The 21,872-nt window shown below is 44.5% G+C and overlaps 1 protein-coding gene across 7 annotated transcripts in view; it reads right to left on the bottom strand.

Moving 5' to 3' along the window:
* PLCB4 (phospholipase C beta 4) overlaps positions 1-21,872 on the bottom strand; it is a 485,858-nt gene that overhangs the window by 322,634 nt on the left and 141,352 nt on the right. Inside the window, exon 2 of one of the 7 annotated variants that reach the window (XM_047771686.1) lies at positions 16,294-16,350. The exons of the other annotated variants lie outside the window; for them this stretch is intronic. The gene's annotated coding sequence lies outside the window, so the exon portion shown is untranslated. The remainder of the gene's footprint in view (positions 1-16,293; positions 16,351-21,872) is intronic. 7 annotated transcript variants of the gene reach the window in all.

The following is a 21,872-nucleotide window of genomic DNA, read 5'->3' on the forward strand; positions in this document are numbered from 1 at the left end:
GGAATTATCCAGATGAATGGATTAAAAAAAGATAAACAAAATGATTGAAATGTAAATAGATGAAGATTAATGCAATGGAGAGCATGAACCAACATGCAGGAAGAGATAAGACTCAAAATAGTAAATTATAATTTCAAAAGTTTCATCTATTATACCAATTGTCTAGCATAATAAAAATCTGGAAGACCTGGGGCTCAGCATACAAATCTTTTTCATTTCTCTCAGAAAGTGAAGGATGTTTTTAAGATGAAAACCACTTGTTATAAAGATAACCTAATGTTTCAAGACTGAGAATAATTTTATAGAAATTTAACATAGTTTCAAAAGACCAGAGAGACTGAAATTGTAAATACACACACACAACTTTCCCCTTGATTTCAATGTCCTCGCCAACTAAGATTCAAGCCTGAGAGAAGGAGTCAATGCCTCGCTAACACGTTCCTCAGGATTCCCCCAGAGATGGGGACAATGAGAAAGCCAACTTGGAACCAAGTACTAAACCACTGTACTTTAGGTTTATTCTCATTACCTCATACAATGTTCCTACACTTTAAGTAGGAACATTACACACCTTAAGTGGTTTAATAAATAATGAATGAATGAATGAATGAAACTTTCCACCAGGGTAACCCAAGGAAAACCTTAGGATGGGGAAGTGTATTTACCTTCCTATTCTACATTAGCAGAGTAGATTGCTACACTGGCAATCCTCCTCTTCTCAAGGCAGGCCCAGTGTACTTCCCTAGTTATACTCCTGCAACCAATAGCATTAAAAGAAACGAACAAAATGAGTAGACTATTTAGGCAATTCTTAAGAAAGTTAAAGTATTATTTCAACATTTAGTAATACTTATTAATAGCATCCCACTGTCAATCTTTGTTCTCACCCCCACACTCCATAAGAGCATACGCCGACCATATCAAGCACCTCTGAAACCCTAAAGTTCTCCCAGAGAATGCATTACAGCCCCCATGATGCCCCTCTCAACTCTGAGGATTCACCAAAGGCTGAATGAGAGCTAAACAAGCTCTCCACTGTTTCCATAGATGGCCTTCAAGAAAGAGAAATAAAACATTAAATCAAAATCTGGGAACACAGTGATATGCTGGTGAAAGCATTCATAAGCTGTTCTTCAATTCCCATTTATCAACACGCCATCCCCTCTAGTCCTCATGATTAGAGTGCAATGTTAATCATTCCCATCTCTGGAGCTGAGAAAATCTAAGGACAAACGAGTGACCAAAAATATCCCATTAATATGACCACTCAGCCACATCACAGTATTTCTTGGAAGCTGAAAACCATAACTCTATTTAATAGCACAAAGCCCTCCATTTATTTGCATCTTATGAGTGATCACTCAGGGCACTGAAGCAGCTGGCTAAATCACCATGCCCTTATTTAATTTACCATTCTCCTCTCACATTAGTTCTGCTGCAGAAATAGGACTGCAACTCCCTTGCAATAACTCCCTGACAACTTGGAACCAGAAAGGATAAATCTACTTTGTGATTCCTGAATCCATGAAAAAAGGGACCCCTTAACTGTGATACCACTTAATTGATGCAAACCTACACTTTTCTTTCTTCTATTTTTACAACAAGATAAACGTTGACCAAGAGGGATTTTTTTCCCCTGTGAATCAATACTTGTTTATTGTGTTTGTCTCAAGAGGAAGGGAATGTGTTTTAGAGACAAACACCCTCAGACAAAACACTGTCTTTCTGGAGTATCTTGGTGGCTCAGCAGGTTAAGGATCTGGCATTGTCACTGCCATGGCTCAGCTTGCAGTTGTGGCAATGAACCCCCTGGCTGGGGAGCTGCACACGCCCTGAGCTTGGCAAAAAACCAAAAACCAGAAAACAATGCCTTTTAGTTGTCAAATGCTGACTGAAAACAACATATAAAAAAAATCCAGGGAGTTCCCCCTGTGGCTCAGTGGGCTAAGAACCTGACTAGTGTCCATTAGGATGCAGTTTTGATCTCGAGCCTCGCTCAGAGGGTTAAAGGATCCAGCACTGCTGTGAGCTGTGGTGTAGGCTGCAGACATGGCTCGGATCTTGCATTGCTGTGGCTGTGGTACAGGCTGACAGCTACAGCTCCAATTTGACCCCTAGGCTGGGAATTTGCATGTGCTGCAGGTGTGGCCCTAAAAAGACAAAAAGAAAAAATCAAAAAAGAAAAAGAAAAATCCGAATATAAATGGTGTCAAAACTTTGAGACGATAACCTGACCCCCTTGCTGTACAGTGGGAAAAAAAAAAAACTTTGAGACTACTTGGACAGACCTAATGTACCTTCCTAATAGGAAGGTAGTTAACTTGCACAATCAGGGTTCCTTTTGCTGAGAAAGGACAACAGAACTTTAGATCAGGAAGCTCCTCTAAGTCAGTACAAGGTTTGGATTTGTTTCTGTTTGGGGACAGGGGAGTTGGATGATGTAAACCTCTCTAGGATCTTCCTATACAGGTCTCAGTACAGGCTGGACCAGTGATGTCCAATAAGGAAATAAAATAAAAATGCCAGCCACATGTATAATTTAAAATTTTCTAGTAGGCCACATTAGAAAAGTAAAAACAGGCCAGATTAATTTCAATCATATATTTTAAACCAATATATCCAAAAGACTGTCATTTTTGGATGTATTCCATATTGAAAAATTACCAATGAGTTTACATTCTTTTTTTTTTTTCTTTTCATACTAAGTCTTTGCAATTTGGAGTGTATTTTAAACTTGCAAGCACACCTCACCTTAAACTCCCCAACATGTTAAGCACTCAACAGCCCAGGAGGCAAGTACCTCCAATATTGGAGGGTACAAGTCCAGGGCAGGTCCTAGAGAGACCCTGGGAGATGGGTTAATGGGCAATCAAAGAGTTGTGAGCAAAGTCTCTCTGCTACAAGGTGATTAGAAGAAAAAGAAGCAGAAGGGTTTACCCAGTCCTTGGACTGGAAGCACCTAAGAATTCTGTAAGTTCTTGTAATAAATTGTCTAAGTTCAGAACTTAACCCTCCTCTAATGATTATATTAGCCCCAAGTATTTCACCTCTTCCCTCAATGTGCCCAGAGCTCTGGAAGTAAACTATTTGTTTGTGAAGAAGATTAATTCGTTATCCTACTACTCTGAGCATCCTGCTTTCTTGGCATCTTGTATTCTCTACCATCCCTGGTCCTTGTTGCTCTACCCAATTGATAAAATTCAAGTGTAAACTCAATTCAGAACACCAGCTCTCATCCTGAAAGCTCATCATAAGCTGTATCTCAAGACGCCTTTCTAAAACAACTCTTCCACTGACTAAAAACCCAATATTCTTCTAGACACTTTATGAACACAGTCTCCAAACCACCGATGGAAGGCATTATGATGGTCATTACGGAAGAGTAATCTGATGCTAAAAGAGGATTATAATCTGCCCATGGTCACAGGAGTGGTTGTTTCTAGCCCTCACCTCTTTGCCTTTCCACAGCCCTTCTTTGCCTTGATTTATTAATGACAGCCAATGCCCTTTTGTTCCCCAATTGCCCACCCTAGTGTAAGAATTTTTGCTTACGATGAATTCCGTATGCCAATCCTTATTTTATTCCCAGGAACAGAAACCAGCAGGAAAATAAGAAACATCTGCCACTACTTGAGCTTTCAAGAAGCAGAGGAAAGACATTCCTCATCCAAAGTCCAAGATAAAGAAATTCACTGAGCACCACCCACATATATACAACCCTCCCGCCCAAGTATCCATCTACATGCCCCGAAGTCATTTTAATTGCAAATTAGAGGTCACCCCTGATAATAAAGCCCTCCTCTTCCATTCTCGGGGCACTCTGGTCCCCAAAGTCATTAGTACAAACTTGTTTCAATTGCTTTTGATTCTGTCTGCACACAGATTTCTCTATAGGGACCGCTGCTATTCCAAGCTTCTGTTCCCTTTGCAAAGACGGTTGCTAAGGAGAAGAGAGTTCTGCCTTTATAATGACTGCCTGAAATGCTTCCCACATCTCTACCTCTCCTTTCGTCAAAGTTAAGGTCCTTTCCTGCTCAAAACTGTGAGCCTTGCTTTCTGCATTCCTGAGCCAGGCTCAGCAGCTTCCATGTGAAGTCATAAGCACTCAACCACAACTGCAAATTCAGTTACTTCAGAGGTCTCCAAACTCTGAGGAACCCTCCTTGGAGAAGAGAAGCCACTGAGATGTTCTCCACCCAGAGTCAAAAAGCCAAGAACTTTCTCCTTTATCACACCTCTCCTTTTCCTCTGATTCTGACTCAAGAAGTCATGTCAGTAGGAAAATGGTTTTCTGTATCTGAAAAATTTTCAGGCTAACTTGACCTCCAAAATCTTTTCTTCCAAAATGGTCAACCCCTCTCCGAAGCACAGATATGCCCCCACAATCAAGGAAGGTGGATCCTAAAGCAAATTTTGTCCCCATAGGATGCCCACTGGACCAGCAGCACCAGGACCATCTGGAAGCTTATCAGAAATGCAGAATCTGGAGTTCCAGTTGCGGCTCAGCGTTAACCAATCTGAATGGTATCCATGAGGATGTGGGTTCAATACCTGGCCTCACTCAGTGGGTTAAGGATCCGGCATTGCCATGTGGTATAGGTTGCAGGTGCAGCTCAGATTCTACATTGCTGTGGCTGTGGCATAAGCCAGCAGCTGCAGCTTCGATTAGACCCCTAGCCAGGGAACTTCCACATACTGTGGGTTCAGCCCTTAAAATTAGAAAAAAAAAAAAAAAAAGAAAAGAAAAGAAAAAAGAAAGAAAGAAATGCAGAATCTGCATTTTCACATAATTGCAGGTGATTTATATCACATTAAAGTGTGAGAAGCCCAGCCCAAGACAGCTGAAAAGAATCTGCCTTATGCTTTCATACAAAACTGAACAGTTGATACAAACAAGAAATTTTCATTTAATTCTTATTATGTTAGGGGTTGTTGGGTTTTGTTTTTAAGCCTGTTTTTCTAACCTAAACCTGAGCTGGTTTCCAGAGAAAAACCAACTTTCTTAGTATGTTCCTAGGATCCAGCCATCTCTTCACTGACCAAAGTGAAAGCTGACACTCTGTGACACCATACTCAACAGGACAGACTAACCACTAAAGGATTTCTGTAAAGGAGCTTGAGGACAAGGCACAAAATAACTGCACAGCAAGCAAACATGCTTGGATGTCCCATCTATGGTCACTGCCAATTGTCCTGGGGTCACTTCTGAATTTTTTTAAAATAACTGCCTCAACCCTGAAATGAAGCAAGGAAATGAGAAAAAATGTGGATTTTAAAGCTATATGAAACAATGCCTTGCGAAAATATGTAGCCAAAATTTCCTGAATTTAGTCTTCAGCAGTTTTGTGTGGAGGTACATTTGTAAAATAAAAACATTTTGATAACAACGCCTATACAGTCAGCCTTCTATTTTGGCAGGTTCTGCACCCACAGAATCAACCAACAGCAGATCAAAAAAAATTTTTTTTCCTTCTTTTTATAGCTACACCTGCAGCAAATGGAAGTTCCAAGACTAGGGGTCTAATCAGAGCTGGAACTACCAGCCTGTACCACAGCCACAGCAACACAGGATCCAAGCCATATCCATGGCCTGTGCCACAGTTTATGGCAATGGTGGATCCTTAACCCACTGAACATAGCCAAGGATTGAACCTGCATCCTCACAGAGACAACACTGGGTTCTTAACCCACTGAGCTATATAACGGGAACCCCCACCCCCAATTTTTTTTAAATCCCAGAAAGTTCCAAAATTTGAGTTTACAGCATACTGATAACTATACACATAGGATTTACATGGCATTCTAGGTAATCTAGAGATGATTTAAAGTATATAGGAGGGTGTTCATAGGTTATACACAAACACTGTGCCATTTTACATAAGGGGCTTGAGCATCTAGATATTTTGGTACCCTCCTTCTCAGGCCAAGTGCTCGAGAGAGCGTGAGGTTGGTGGAGTGTAAAAGTCATCGGCGGTGTCTTTGTCTGATGATGCTCCCACGTCAGACTTGTCAGACACTCAGAACTCACAGATGCTGTAGTCTGTGATGCAGGGAGCCAGCTGAGCTAAGCTTCCTTAAGAAGAGGATGAGGAATTTTGTTGCATGAATCCTTTGGCTACACATAAGAGCCCCAAACCCTCAACTGCAATACACCCAAGGATGAAAGTGAGCCAAGCAGCTCAAACGTAAATGTCACGGTCAAACCACGAATGCCCATCAGGTGCACCCATGACGCAGACCATGCTGTACCCAAGAGCCAGGGCACCAGAGAAAGGCAGTGGTTTGGGGAAAGGGCACAGCAGCCCAAGGTGCCAGCCTGAGGTGATGGGATAGAGCTAAAGCCTAACAGCCCTGAGAAGGGAGAAAGGCAGACAAAGACCCCCTGTCAAGAACAGAGCTGAGAAGCAGGACCCTCAGAGCCAAGAAAAACCAAGAGCCATGTTGGTAGGCCAGATATGGAACCATGCCTGGAGAAGCTGCTTGGGCTGGGAGCAAACACTGCAGCCCTAAAGGAGTATGTTCAGCTGGCTTTCCTTTCAAGAACCTCCAGACCCCCTGAACTCTGCTCTGGCTGCATCATCTCCCTTCTGCTCTCTGCACCCCCCCCCATCTTCACCCCCAGTCTGTTCCCCAGCTTGAAGGCAGGGCTTCCCTTTATAAAACATTAATCTGACCATGTCCCTCCCCTGCTCAAATTCCCCAACAAATTCTCCACACCCTCTGAACTCAATGCCCAGCCCTGCCGCCAGCTGCTGACTATTCTGTGTACCTCCTGTTCCGCCTCTCGTCGCTTTGATCCATCCAATGCAGCCTCCCTACTCTTCCCCAAAGCCCCACACAGGCTCTGGTCCAGGGCTGTTTCACTGGCTGTTCCCTCCGTCTTGGACATTTAGGTGACTCTCTTACTTCATTCAGGTCTCCACTCAAATGCTACCTCTTCAGAAAGGCCTTCTCTACTAATCTATCCGAAATGGCAGCCTCAACTTCTGCCATTCTTCAGTCCCTTTTGCTCTTGTCACTTGCCCATCTCACGTCCATCCAGAGCTTCTGCTGCAAGTGGTTGTGATTCTTTGCCTAAAAGCTTTCTCTGCCCCAAAAGTTGTGTTCATGTTGGCAGGAGGGGCAGCCAGAGATGCCCAGGGGCACCTCTCATACAAAGGCAGGTGGGAGTTAGTGGCTAAATAGCCAATCTCCACATCCTTCTGTGGGACATTTCTGAAGCCTGTCCTACACTTCTTACGGAGGTCCCCAGAGGGACTGCACCCCAGATGCCCACAGTGGCAACCTCCTAGATAACGTACCCTGTACAGGCCCCCTTCATTTGTCTTACTTCTCTCCTTTCCCACCAGGATTTCCTGGGATCACCTCCCCTGTAAATCACTCCCACTCAAAACTTTTGTCACAGGATCTGCTTTGGAGGAAACTCAAAATGAGACACCACTCCTCCCTTCCTCCTAACACAGTAACCAGCACACTGCAGGTGCTAGTTTGTTGGCTGAATGAATGAATGAACTGCAGTAGTTAACCTTCACCTTGGCAATACTGCTAATCAGGAAGCACATTGTGTTTCATCTGGAAACTTGTTTTACATACAGATGATTAGCACTAGTTTCAACTAGAACATACACCCTGAGAAAGGCTTGGGATACACACAGTTTCCTTTTGCGCAACAGTACTTACAACAGCTACTGCTGACATCCCAGAATGGTCCTCCATCTGGAAATATGTTCCTTCCTCAAGTCAATGGATAGATGCCCCAATTCTTGAACCCTAAACTGCGGCATTTAAAGAACAAGTGTGAGAGTACCATAAAAGTCACCCTGGGAGTTCCCGGCATAGCTCAGCGGAAATGAATCTGACTAGCATCTGTGAGGAGGCAAGTTCAATCCCTGACTTTGCTCAGTGGGTTAAAGGATCTGGTGTTGCCATGAGCTGTGGTGTAGGTTGCAGACACAGCTCAGATCTGGTGTGGCTGTGGCGTAGGCTGACAGCTACAGCTCCTGATTCAAGCTAGCTCCTGGTTCCCTAGCCTGGGAACCCTCCACATGCTGCAGGTGTGGCCCTAAAAAGACAAAAAAAAAAAAAAAAAGTCACCCTGAAAGACTTTCCTTGCTTTTTTGTGGCTTCCCCCAGAAGCTCTGAAGGCCAGAACTGGGGCCAGCTCTTAGGATCAGCACCAGACTATAACATTTGCAGGGCCCACAGCCAGAGGACAGGTCCCCTTGCTGTTAAGGTTTTCAAGACACGGAGAGCAGAACACTAAACTAAACACAGAGCCCTTCTGAGTCCAGAGCTTGTGTAACTACCCAGGTCACACGGCCATGAGCTGGCCCTGCCAAGAACTCAACAAGAATAAACTGCCAGGGACCCCCAAGACAGCTCCCTTGGCAGTGATTATTCTCAGAGAAAAGAGAAACAGCAGTGTTCTGTTTTATTTTAGGTTAAGTCACCACAAGACTATACAACTTGTAACAACAGCGAGGCCTGCGGACAGCTCTTCAGAGCAGCTCAGCTCACGTCACCTCCAGGCCTCCCAAACACCCATGGAAATCAATCATGGCATACAGCTCCCCGCTGCCAGTTCAATAGCTCCAACTGCTGACAACGCTGGGGTGGCAATTACTTTGTTGAGTCCCACAGTTTTAACACACAATTACATAACGGAAAGAGATAGAGAACCTTCTTTTAGAGTCTGGACGATGCAGAAGGTCTCAGGATCTACTTCAAGAAAATCCATTCAGGTTCATGGCTCAGGGGGGCTGGTGGGGGCATAGCGAAAAGATCAGAAGGTTTGGCAGAAAAGTGAAAGGGGGATAAAATGGCCTGCTAGGATCATACTGAAGCATCAGGGACATGTGTCTTTGAGGAACATATGGATCAAGGACACAGCCTTGACTACGGCAGACCCAGAGAAATAGGTACAAGATGGGAAAACGGTTTAAAGGCCTCTTGTGCCTGTGAGATGCTTAACACATTTTAGGAGAAGAAGCAGCCTGCTGATTGGCATAGTAAATCCCCAAGAAAGGGACCCAAGATAGGCTTTCCAACGCAACCGACCACAGAGCCTTTGAGCAGCCAGGCCAGGGAGGGCCCAGCAGGAGAAATGGTGACTTGGAGTGTGGAAAATCCAATTAACTAAAAACCCTACTCCCTGATATGCCAGGTGGCCTGTTTTACTTTCTAAAGTTTCTCTTTGTTTGCATGCCTCCTAATAAAATGCAAAAAGAATGACTGTCTTCATTCGAAATGTTAGCATTTAGCAGAATTTCAGTTCATGAAAAATTACTCTGCTGAATTAACCTCTAGGAGGGAAGGGTATAAGATACTGTAACTTACTGACCTCAAGTTGGGGACTTCAGGAGCCATCCAGAATCACTTTGAGGTATATCCAGAAGAATGGGGTTAGTGGCCAGACATTTCTACATTAAAATCCTGGTCCTGCTCTGTATGGGTGTGTGTCTTTGGGTGTTCATGAAACTCTGTGGGATTTTATGCTTTAAGGAGAGAACACCCACCTTTTGGGGGGTTGTGAAGGAGAAGTCAGAGGATGGGCAATGTCCTCAAATGCAACATGTTCAATCCAAACACTTTTTTTTTTCTTTTTTTTTTTTTTAGGGCTGCATCTGTGGCATATGGAGGTTCCCAGGTTAGGGTCGAATCAGAGCTGTAGCCTCCAACCACAGCTGTGTTGCTCCAAAGCCACAGCAATGCCAGATCCGAGTTGAGTCTGCAACCTATACCACAGCTCACGGCAATCAGATCCTTAACCCACTAAGAGAGGCAAGGGATCGAACCTGCATCCTCATGGATACGAGTCGGATTCATTAACCACTGAGCCACAATGGGAACTGCACAATCCAAACTCTTGATGTTCCTGGGAAACCTGCATCTCCCTTGCAACCTCTGTACTCAGTCCCATGTCCCTGGGGCTCATTTTGATTTTTCTCTCTCTCTCTTTCTTTTTTTTGGTTTGTCTTTTTAGAGCCACACCCACTGTCTAAGGAAGTTCCCAAACTTGGGATTGATTTGGAGCTGTAGCCACTGACTTAACACCACAGCCACAGCAACGCCAGAACCGAGCCATGTCTGCAGCCTACACAGCTCATGGCAACGCTGGATCCTTAACCTACTGAGCGAAGCCAGGGATCAAACTTGCATCCTCAAGGATACTAGTCAGATTCATTTCCGCTGAGCCACAATGGGAACTCCCTTGATTTCTCTTTTACGCTTGATACCTCATCTACCACAAATCCTGATGGCTCATCACCCAAAACAGCCCAAGTCTGATCACTCCTTGCCAACCCCAGCCCACCCAGGGTCTAATTCCAGGTACTCTCCCATCCCACCTGGATTTTTGCCAACCTCCCCCACCTTCCCACAGCCCCCCCCCCCCCCCAACTGCCTCATTCCTCTTTCAACTTATTCTCAACACAGTGCTAGAGGAGTCTTGGCAAAGGAACAGACCCACCCTGAGTAACAAAGTCTTTACTTTAGTCCAAGGTGACAGTTCTCAATCTGCTGTGAGTCTGCACCTGTGCAGATTATCTGGCAACACTTGGAGACATTTTTAGTTGTCGCAACTTGGGAGGCAGGGGTGAGGGTGGGGATGCTCCTGGCATCTAGCGGGTAGAGTTCAGGGAAGCTGCTAAACATCCTACAATGACCCCATGACAAAGAACCATCCAGCTCAAAACATCAGTAGTGCCAGATGGACAAACCTTCATTTAAAGGATTGAAGGGGTCTGAAGCATCGACCTTGACCTCTGAGGTCTCCTCGTCCTCTTCCCCACCCTCTCTTCTGTGGAATGGCATCTATACTGCTTCTCACACATAAGGAGACACTTCCCACACAGAGCTACTGTCCTTCCTGCCTAGAACGTTCTTCCCATAGACCTCATTACTTCATCACCTTCAGACCTCTACCAAACACCCTATTTTACATTTTTTAATTGATGTTTTATTTTTATTTTTTTGGCCATGCCTGGGGCATATATAAGTTCCCAGGCCAGGGATCGAACTTGCACCACAGCAGCAACCTGAGCCACTGCAGCGACAACACTGGATCCTTAATCTGTTGCACCACAGGGTAACTCCCAATCACTCCATTTTAAATTGCAATTCTCACTCCTGCTTCAGCATTCTCTGCCCCCTCTTCATTCCCTGGCACACTTCCCATCTTGTTTTTTTACTTCTTTCACCTCCTGGAAGGTAAGATTCATGAAGGTGCGGACTTTTGCCTGATTTATTCATATTATCAACCTGGCATGTAGCAGGCACTCCATAAATATTTGCTGAAATGAAGGAATGAATGTATGATTATTATTTTGTAGCTGTACCTGAGCTGTGGCCGGGAAAAAGCTTCTGGTTTGAATGAGTGTGAAAAAGTATCTACTTTGATTTATTACCAGTTTATTACTCATACCCTATTTAGTTTCACAACAGAGAGAACTCTAAGAATAATTCCCAAAGGGACTCCATAAAACTTCCTAGAAGAAGAAAAGGAGGACAGCAAAGGGAGCTTAAACCACTCACCCTTGATGTTTCTTTTTTTCTTTTTTTTTGTCTTTTGTCTTTGTTGTTGCTATTTCTTGGGCCGCTCCCGCAGCATATGGAGGTTCCCAGGCTAGGGGTTGAATCAGAGCTGTAGCCACAGCAACGCGGGATCCGAGCCGCGTCTGCAACCTCCACCACAGCTCACGGCAACGCCGGATCGTTAACCCACTGAGCAAGGGCAGGGACCGAACCCACAACCTCATGGTTCCTAGTCGGATTCGTTAACCACTGTGCCACGCCGGGAACTCCACCCTTGATGCTTCTTTAATCACATGTCATACATGTAACAGGGTAAAGTATGTCTACGTATACCAGACTGATGTTTGTCTATGGTAACTACAGTTTTCCAAACTAAAAAAATCAGTGAATTGTTGCTGAGAAAATACAACATTAGTTATGGAAGATATAAGGGGACAAAATATTTAGAAATCAGGACAGGAGTTCCCTTCATAGCTCAGAGGATAACAAACCCAACTAGGCTACATGAGGATGTGGGTTCGATCCCTGGCCTCACTCAGTGGGTTAAGGATGTGCCATTGCTGTGAGCTGTTGTGTAGGTCACAGATGTGGCTTGGATCCCGTGTTGCTGTGGCTATGGTGTAGGCTAGCAGCTGTAGCTCTTATTCAAACCCTAGCCTGGGAACTTACATATGCTGAAGATGTGGCCCTAAAAAGCAATAAAAATAAAAATAAAAATCAGGACAGTTTAAAAACTCCAAACTAAATAATGGCTTTATTTCCAGAGTCCTTTCACACAGTACCATTCCACGGTTCCACGAAATACCTATGGAGTCCATACATCCTGCATCAGACGCGAGGTCAGAAAGAACAATAAAGAATACCTAGGAGTTCCCATTGTGGTGCAGTGGAAATGAATCCAACTAGGAACCATGAGCTTTCGGGTTTGATCCCTGGCCTCGCTCAGTGGGTTAAGGATGTGATGTTGTGTGAGTTGTGGTGTAGGTCACAGATGCGGCTTGGATCTGGTATTGCTGTGGCTGTGGCACAGCTGTAGTTCTGATTAGCCTGGGAACTCTAGCCTGGGAACTTCCATGTGCCGCAGGTGCGGCCCAAAGAAAAAAAAAAATACCCAGTCCTTACCCTGAGGGTTTACAACTGGGCATGGAAGTTAAGGTAGCTTTTTTGTTGAAATGAACCAAGCATATGGTGACAACAGAAGGCATACCAGCTACAGGGTTAAAAGAGAAACACAGATGTGTAACTGGAGTCTTCAATAGATGGGGTGTGGGGGGAGCAGAAGGTCTGGAGCAGGAGGTGACCTTGGTGGCTCTTGGAAAGCCAGCATGCAGAGCACATGGCTGTGTTTGGAGGTGGCAAGTCTCCCCATTTGGCTGGAACAAAGGTCACCTGTAAGCATAACTGAGCTAGTGCCATGGAGCTCCTAGGCACACAAGCCTTTCTGTGTCCTCCATTTCTTGTTATAGGTAATAAGCTTCAGCCTCCATGACCTTCCCTGAGTTCCAAAGGGCAGTTGCTAATCAGGGAAGGGAGAGGATGCAGAGACCAGGGAGGAGCAGTCAAGAGACAAAAGTGCAGCCTTGGGGCAGCGTCCAGGTTCCTCCTTAAAGAATATATACAGCAATATCTTTGAGTTTTTCTGCAGAAGTGGATCCCCCCTGCAACAAAGGGAAGTACTACTTGAGGAAGCATTCTTCATTCCAAGAAGGAAGACCCCAGAACCAGTCCTGGGGGCCAGTAACACCAGCTTTGAAAGACAATACAAGTTTGCCTCTACCCTGATCCTTATCTATGGCCCCATTTTCCACTGGCTCTTATAACACCACCTTCTATCCCGGGGACAGGGAGGGCACAGTCATTAAGGCATTAGCCTGCTGTGGCCCCCTTTGGCTGAAAGCAATAAACCTACGTCAAAAAAATAAAAATAAAAAGAGTTCCCTTCGTGGCACAGCAGAAACGAATGTGACAAGGAACCATGAAGTTGCAGGTTCAATCCCTGGCCTAGCTCAGTGGTTAAGGATCTGGCATTGCCTTGAGCTGTGGTGTAGGTCGCAGACGTGGCTCAGATCCCAAGTTGCTGTGGCTATGGTGTAGGCTGGCAGCTACAGCTCTGATTTAACCCCTAGCCTGGGAACCTCCATAGGCCTTGGGTGCGGCTCTAAAAAAAAACAAAAAAACAACAACAACAAAAAACATGTGTTTTTCTCCTTCACCCAAAATGCTGTCTCTGCGTTTCTGTTCATCAACAGTGGACAGAGGCTGAGTTTCAGCAACACAAGGATGTGACAGGAAGCAAGTTAAAAGGGTGGTGGAGACCAGAGCACAGAGGACTGAGTGCCCAGGGCAATGGGCTCAGGTGCAACACGAAGGGACAGGCAAGAGGCTGACACCCAAAGCCCAGGGCAGCCCTGAGAGTTTCATGTCCTGGGTTTCCCTGTACCTTCCCAGGAGGCTGTGTGGCCGGAAGGAAAGGAACAGATCTAGATAAGCAGGTTGGGAAGAGAAGCCTAAGGTAAAGACATTCTAACTGGATGTGGAAGGAACTTTGGCAAAGACAGAAGGGCCAGGTCTGTGCAAGGGGGCCTGGATCATCTCAGGGGAAGCAGGAGAGGCAGCTGTGGAACCCCTGAGCTTTCCCATATGCAGGAGACACAAGAATGACCAGACCAAGAGGCAAGAAAAAGGGAGTTCACTGGATGCTATGGCCTCAGGGGCTATTCCAAGCCACATCATAAAATTACAATGCCCAGTGTTTTCACTTGGTTTATCAGCTGGTTTCAGAGAAGTGGAATCAAAGGCAGGAGATTATTTTCCATGTAAGAGTGGTCCCTTCCTGAAGAGAGCCTCACCCCAATTATAAACCTATAAAAATCAGAGGGAAGTTTCTAATGGTGTTGGCAGAGGCTAATCTGTCATTATCAGAACAAAACAATCATAGAGGGTTACACCAATTACTATTTTTTGTGTGTATGGCTTCATGGTTTCTTATTTCCTTTCTATTTTTCTGCATTTTCCTTGCTTTCCACTCGAAGCATGCGTTACTTCTACAATCAGAGAAATAAATCGTAGTTAAAAACACAATGGAAGTATAAGCATCTGCATAGGGTGGTTGGAGCCCTGAGGAAGGCGGGTCCCCCCCTGCCCCGAAAAAAAACTCCTATCATGAAGCCTCCCCCCCCCTCCCCAGTGATCATATTTGTAGAGAGGAGGTAATTAAGGTTAAAGGTGGCCTGAGGGTGGGCCTGGATCCCGAAGGATTAGCATCCTGGGAGCTTGCTCTTCCCTCCTGCCTAGGGGACCAATTACTATTTTTGTGAGTTTTTTGGTAATTTTATGGCCAAACCTACAACATAAGGAAGTTCCCAGGCCAGGGACTGAATCCAAGCTGTGGCTGCAACCTACACTCCAGCTACAGCAATGCTGGATCCTTATCCCACTGCACTGAACCAGGAATCAGACCCACACCTCTGCAGTGACCTGAGCTGCTGCAGTCAGATTCTTAACCCACTGTGTCACAGCAGGAACTCCCAACCAATTGCTATTTTTTAAAAACTTTGACTCACCTCCCAACAGTAAATATGTAAAATATAAAGTCTGAAATCAATGCAACATAAAACAGCACTTCGAGTTCCCTGCTGGCCTAGCGATTAAGGATGCAGTGTTGTCACTGCTGTGAAGCAAGCTCAGTCCTTGGCCAGGGAACTTCCACATGTTGTGAGCGTGGCCAAAATAAAATGAAATAAAATGGCTCTAGAATTTGTTAAATCTGATTTTTTTTTTAAAAGAGGCACCTGTGGTCATAGGACAGTAAGGGTCCATCTGTCACCCTTGTGTGAGTAATCATTTATCTGACAGATATTTATTATTGACATTCTACTAGTCTAGAAGCCTGGGACACATCAATAAACAAACAAAACCCCACCATCATGACACAGACACTCTAGAGAAGGGAGAGAGAGAAAAGCTATAACTAATAAACGTTAAAGTATAGAGTAAATTGAAAGGCAGGAAGTGCTATGGTAGAAGAAAAAAGTGCTATGGTAAAGGCTAAGAGGAAAGGAAGGTTTATTTGTACCTCTTTTTTAGATTCTATATATAAGCAGTACCATGATATTCCTCTCTGGCTTATTTTCACTTTGTATGATAATCTCTAGTTGCATTCTTGTTCCTACAAATGGTATTAGATCATTATTTTTTATGGCTGAGTAGTATTCCACTGTGTATAGACACTGTCCATCATTCCTCTGTTGATGGACAGTTAGTTTGCTTCCATATCTTGGCTATTGTAAACAGTGCTGCTGTGAGAATTTATTGTCCTTGAGAAGCTTATAATCAGTAAGCTTCTCAAGAACAATAAATAAAACCTAAAAATTTGAGGGCATGATATTATTTAGCTACTTCTACAATAAAGTTGCATTAACAAACCCCCCTTCAAAAGAAAAGAAAGAAAGAAAAGAAGGTTTATAGTTAAGCAAAGACTTGAAGGAGGTGAGGAGACTAGCCAGGTAGATGAGAGGGGAAGGAGGAGCATTTCTGAGGGAGGAAACAGTCCAGGCCACGCCCTCAGGTAAGTGTGTGTTCAGGGAACAGCCAGGAGGCCAGTGTGACTGAGCAGAGAGCTGGGAGAGCTGGGGTGATGGAGGTAAGAAGGGATCAGATGGTGCAGGCCTGGGAGACCACTGTCAGACTCTGGCTAATAATGGGCTCGAGATGAGGACCCACTGGAGGGTCCTGGGCAGGGAGGGGCTGAGACTGACTTACGTTCAACGAGTGACACTGGCTGCTGAGTGGAGAACAGACTCTGTTGAGGGGACAAGCCTGAAAGAGAGACCAGCAACCCAATCAAAGGAGAACAATGTCTCAGACCAGCGTGGCAGCACCAGAAGTAGGGAAAAGAAGATGGGTACATTTTTTTTAAAATGTTTTGTATTTATTTACATGCTTACCATTTCTTTTCTTTTTTCTTTTTCATCTTTTGTTCTTTTAGGGCCACAACTGTGGCATATGGAGGTTCCCAGGCTAGAGGATGACTCAGAGCTACAGCTGCCGGCCTATGCCACAGCCACAGCAACTCAGGATCCAAGCCGCATCTTCGACCTACAACACAGCTCACAGCAATGCCAGATCCTTAATCCATTGAGGGAGGCCAGGGATTGAACCCGAAACCTCATGGTTCCTAGTCAGATTCGTTTCCACTGCACCACAATAGGAACTCCCTTACCATTTCTAATATTTATAACTCCTACATATTAGGATTTCCATCTGGAGTCATTTACCTTAAGCCCGAGAACTTTATTTTGCCATATTTTAGTGTTTATCTCCTGTAATAAGTTATATCAGGAAAATATCTTTTTCTGCCTTAAAATTTTAAACATATTTTTCCCAGATATAGATTTTTTTTTTCTTTCAGAATTTTTACTGTTATTCTACTGTCTTCTGATTGATTTTCTTTCTTTCTTTTTTCTTTCGTCTTTTTAGGGCCGCACTGGCAGCATGTGGAGGTTCCCAGTCTAGGGGTTTAATTGGAGCTGTAGCTGCTGGCCTACACCACAGCCACAGCAATGCCAGATCCGATCTGCATCTGCAATCTACACCACAGCTCACGGCAACGCCGGATCCTTAACCCACTGAGCAAGGCCAGGGATCGAACCCGCAACCTCATGGTTCCTAGTCGGATTCGTTTCCACTGCACCACGACAGAAACTCCTGATTCTATTTCTAAAGAGAAGTAAGCAATATTTTTATTGCAGTGCCACTGTATATATAGTTTTTATTTTGTTATCAGTAGTTTGACTATGATGTACCTAGGTATGCTTTTTTTAAAAAAAATTTATGATGTTTTGGGCTAACTGAGGGTCCTGCATCTCTATCATGCTCTTTTTGATGAAGTTTGAAAAATTTCATCCAGTATTTCTTTAAACATGTTTTTTTCTGTACCTTTCTTTCTTTTTCCTCTGGAACTCTAATTACATGTATGTTATACTATTAAATACTGTCACATTGTCCATTGAGACTTTATATATTCTCAGTCATAAGAGAGGGCAGAGGAGACAGGATTTACCAACATACCATGTGTGGGTATAAGGAAGAAAAGAGTCAAGGGTGATTTTAAGAACAAGACTAGATAATGTGCCCTTGTAAATTTCAGTATAAATACTCCCAAAATCTCTAGAAAAGGTTATCATTCAGTCGAACACTAGATTTCACTTTAGCACCCTCTATTTAGTGGGGGATTACGTTCCAGGAAGTCTTGGCCACAAAGCATAGTATTCACCATCAGTAAGTTTTACCCATGTGTGGTTCTGTTACAGCAGCAGGACAAGCCTTATGTATAAACGCACACATGTGACTATCAGGATCCTGCCTTTCCTAATTAAAGCAAGGCCTAGAACCACGAGTATTAGGTATACAACAATATATAAAAGTACCTTATAGTCCATCCATCAGTCCACAGCGAATGTTTTATTTCTTTTTCTTTTTCTTTTTTTTTTGTCTTTTTGCCTTTTATAGGGCCGCTTCTGTGGCATATGGAGGTTCCCAGCTAGAGGTCGAATTAGAGCTATAGCCGCTGGCCTACACCACAGCCACAGCAACGAAGAATCTGAGCCACATCTGCAACCTACACAACAGCACATGGCAACACCAGATCCTTAACCTACTGAGCAAGGGCAGGGATCGAACCCATGTCCTCATGGATGCTAGTCGGGTTTGTTAACCGCTGAGCCACAGTGGGAACTCCGACACCAATTTAAATTTCAAACCACAACCTAACATCCAAGGTCACAGTGATCTGAATCATTTTCAGGACTAAACAAACTATGGATGGTCCCCAAAGATAGGACATTCGGTGACACAGGACATGGCATCCACCCTATAGGGAGTGCTTTACCTAGACCTTCAAAGGAAGTGCTTTTGAAGGAGAAGAAAACAAGCACCAAAAACCCCATCCTGGGCTCATTCTGGGCCAAATAAAGCAGCCTCCTCAAAAGATATAGGAAGAGCCACACTGAAATAAAGACAAGCAGCTGATGCCTTTTCCATCTATTTCCATGGCTGCAATACCTTCTGATCACCTCTGACCAAGGATTTGCATCAAAATTATTGCAGAAGGTGCTGGGAGTTTAGGAGTCTCTGCCTGGACTAAGATGCCTTCTACCTTCAGTTCCATTTCTTCTTGAAAGTTCCCATATTTTAGTACATTGATTTTTTAAAAAATTAATTTTGCCTCTTTAAAGGAAATTCAGGAAAAAAATCAGAACTTGAAAAAAATGACAGAACAGGGAGGGTAGTTCCTGTGGGAGCAGATTCCTCAGTTTATTAATATATTTACTCCAGAGTAATAGCTTCATAGATTAAACTACTAGTATCTAGAGAAAAAGGTCAAGGGTATAAATATGTTAGAATGAACCACAATAATTGTTGGTCAATTTTTCTGACCAACAAAAACATCATTTCATGTGGTTCAGACCAAGATTTAACACTAATATATCAGAATGTCCAATCTGCAGCTAAAATAATGTTTCTCAATAACACATGTGAATGAGGAAATCAGACCCCCTTTTCCTTAATTCAATTTGTATACAACTTTAAACATTTGTATATAATATTTCCCCAAACTGTAAGAAACACTTAAAACATTAGGTATCACTCTCTAATTGCAATTACAAACAAGATTAAATGAAAAATAAAGATAAATTAGGATTTCCCATTGTGGCTCAGAGGAAATGAATCCGACTAATATCTATGAGGACGCAGGTTCCATCCCTGGCCTCGCTCAGTGGGTTAAGGATCCGGCACTGCTGAGCTGTGGTGTGGGTCGCAGACATGGCTCAGATCCCACGTTGCTGTGGCTGTGGCATAGGCTGGCGGTTACAGCTCCGATTCGACCCCTAGCCTGGGAACCTCCATATGCCGCGGGAGTGACTCAAGTAAAGGCAAAAAGACAAAAAAAAAAAAAAAAAAGAATCTGGCGTTGCTGTGAACTGTGGTGTAGGGTGGCAGCAACAGCTCCAAATTAATCCCTAGCCTGGGAACTTCTATATGGGGTGGGTACGGCCCTGAAAAGCAAAATAAATAAATAAATAAATAAAGATAAATTAGTTCATTCTTATCTAAAAATAGATCAGCTTTTTTGTTTTGTTTTGTTTTTTTGTTTGTTTGCTTTTTTTTTTTTTTTTTTGCCTTTTTGAGGCAGCACCCATGGCATATGGGGATTCCCTGGCTAGGGGTCAAATTGGAGCTGCAGCTGCCAGCCTACAGCACAGCCATAGAAACGTGGGATCCTAGCCACGTCTGAGACCTACGCCACAGCTCACAGCAATGCCAGATTCCTGACCCACAGCCAGAATCCTCATGAATACTAGTCGGATTCGTTTCCACTGTGCCACAATGGGAACACCTAGATCAGCATTCTTATCTAAATACGTATCTCTGGCTTGGGGGGAGGTTGGCTCCCTTTGATATTACTCTAAATGTTAATTTTTTTTTTTTGTCTTTTTGCCTTTTCTAGGGCCGCTTTCATGGCATATGGAGATTCCCAGGCTAGGGGTCCAATCGGAGCCGTAGCCACTGGCCTACACCAGAGCCATAGCAACGCGGGATCTGAACCGCGTCTGCAACCCACACCACAGCTCACGGCAACGCCGGATCCTTTAACCCACTGAGCAAGGCCAGGGACCGAACCCGCAACCCCATGGTTCCTAGTCGGATTTGACAATCACTGCGCCACGACGGGAACTCCTAAATCTTAATTTTAAAATCTAGGAGACCTTTTTGCTCTCTTAATCTGTGCTTCTGGGAATGAATTTCCACCTGCTTCGATATCACAGCACAGGCTACCCGCTCTGCCTGGTTTTAGAATCGTCACTCCCACCTCATCCTGGAAGAGCCTAACCAGCCCATTCATTATTTTATTCTCCATGGCACTAACTGAAGGAGGGAGAGAAATGTGAAAAATGGTTCCTGCCACTGTGTCATGGGAGGTGGGCTCCGTGATCCAATCTGGAGTCACCCCAATACACTGAGAGGCATCCTGGCCAGGGCACAAACTACAGCACATTGCTATGGGATGGGGGAGTCCCAGATCAAACATCTGAGCAGTGCAAACATTTGGACCAGAGAAAACAGAAAACCCAGGAGACCACTTGCATTTGGACAACATCTTCTAGGGTCAGGAGACGGTCTGAACCACGTTTCTCACCACAGTTGAACAAACACACACTCTTGCACATGTTGCAAAGACCTAAGGTCCCCACTGAGTGAACACTTCAGGTCCCATTGAACATATTCATCCTTGTGGGAGTTCCTCTTGTGGCTCAGCGGGTTATGAACCTGCCTAGTATCCATGAGGTGGTGGGTTTAATCCCTGGCCTCGTTCAGTGGGTTGGGAATCTGGCATTGCCATGAGCTGTGGTGTAGGTTGAAGACATGGCTTTGGTGCTGTGCCTGTGGCGTAGGCCGGTGGCTATAGCTCTGATTGGACCGTTACCCTGGGAACTTCCATACGTTCCATACACTTAGGGTGTGGCCCTAAAAAGACAAAAAAAGAAGAAGAAAAACACATTCATCCTTGTAAATAAAATTTGAAATGAGCAATTACATGTGACAGCATCTGAGTGGTCATGTCCATCACCTATATCCCTTAAACTGTTCCCCCTGACAGTACCTCGGAGCACAGGCAAGACTCAGAGGAGACGGCTGAGCAAGGATAAACACAAAGGTATTGGGCGGCACCCGGAGGGCCTGCCAGCCTTGTAGCTGCCCAGCCACAAGACCAAAGGAAGAGCCTGGAGTCAGCTACAGAGACATCAACGATTTAATGGAGAGGGGATATTACACATTCGAAGAAAAAAGGTCCTGTCCACCATGAGCGGTGGACATCAGGCAGGAGGCGGCGCAGTCTTCACTACCAGGGAAGGAAGGAGGTTATCAGTTACAGGAGGAATTGATGTCAGGTTGTTACCAGGGAAACCAGGAGAGGAGCACCCCCCTTAGCTCCCCTTTGATAACGGGGAATGAGACATTCTGATCTACAGATCAATAGGATCACCAGCTGGAAAGTACTAGGCATTTACTCATTAGGCTCTAGGATTATGAGGGAAAGTCGGTCAAGGGAGCAGAGTGTAAGTGAAGCAGGGACTGGTCCAGCAGTGGGGGTGTACAGAGAGCAAGAGAACAGCCATGCTGAACGGCCCCATCATATGACGGGTCAGCCCCATACCTCCCACCAGTGGAGGAGTAGGGGTTTCAGCTCAGGTAACCAACTCATCCCGGATTGAAATCTGAAAATCCTGTGTCCAGGAACCTCTCTGTCCCAGGCCACTGGGACAGCTGGTCACCGT

The sequence above is a fragment of the Phacochoerus africanus genome, chromosome 3, assembly GCF_016906955.1.
Source record: "Phacochoerus africanus isolate WHEZ1 chromosome 3, ROS_Pafr_v1, whole genome shotgun sequence".
Classification (NCBI taxonomy): domain Eukaryota; kingdom Metazoa; phylum Chordata; class Mammalia; order Artiodactyla; family Suidae; genus Phacochoerus; species Phacochoerus africanus.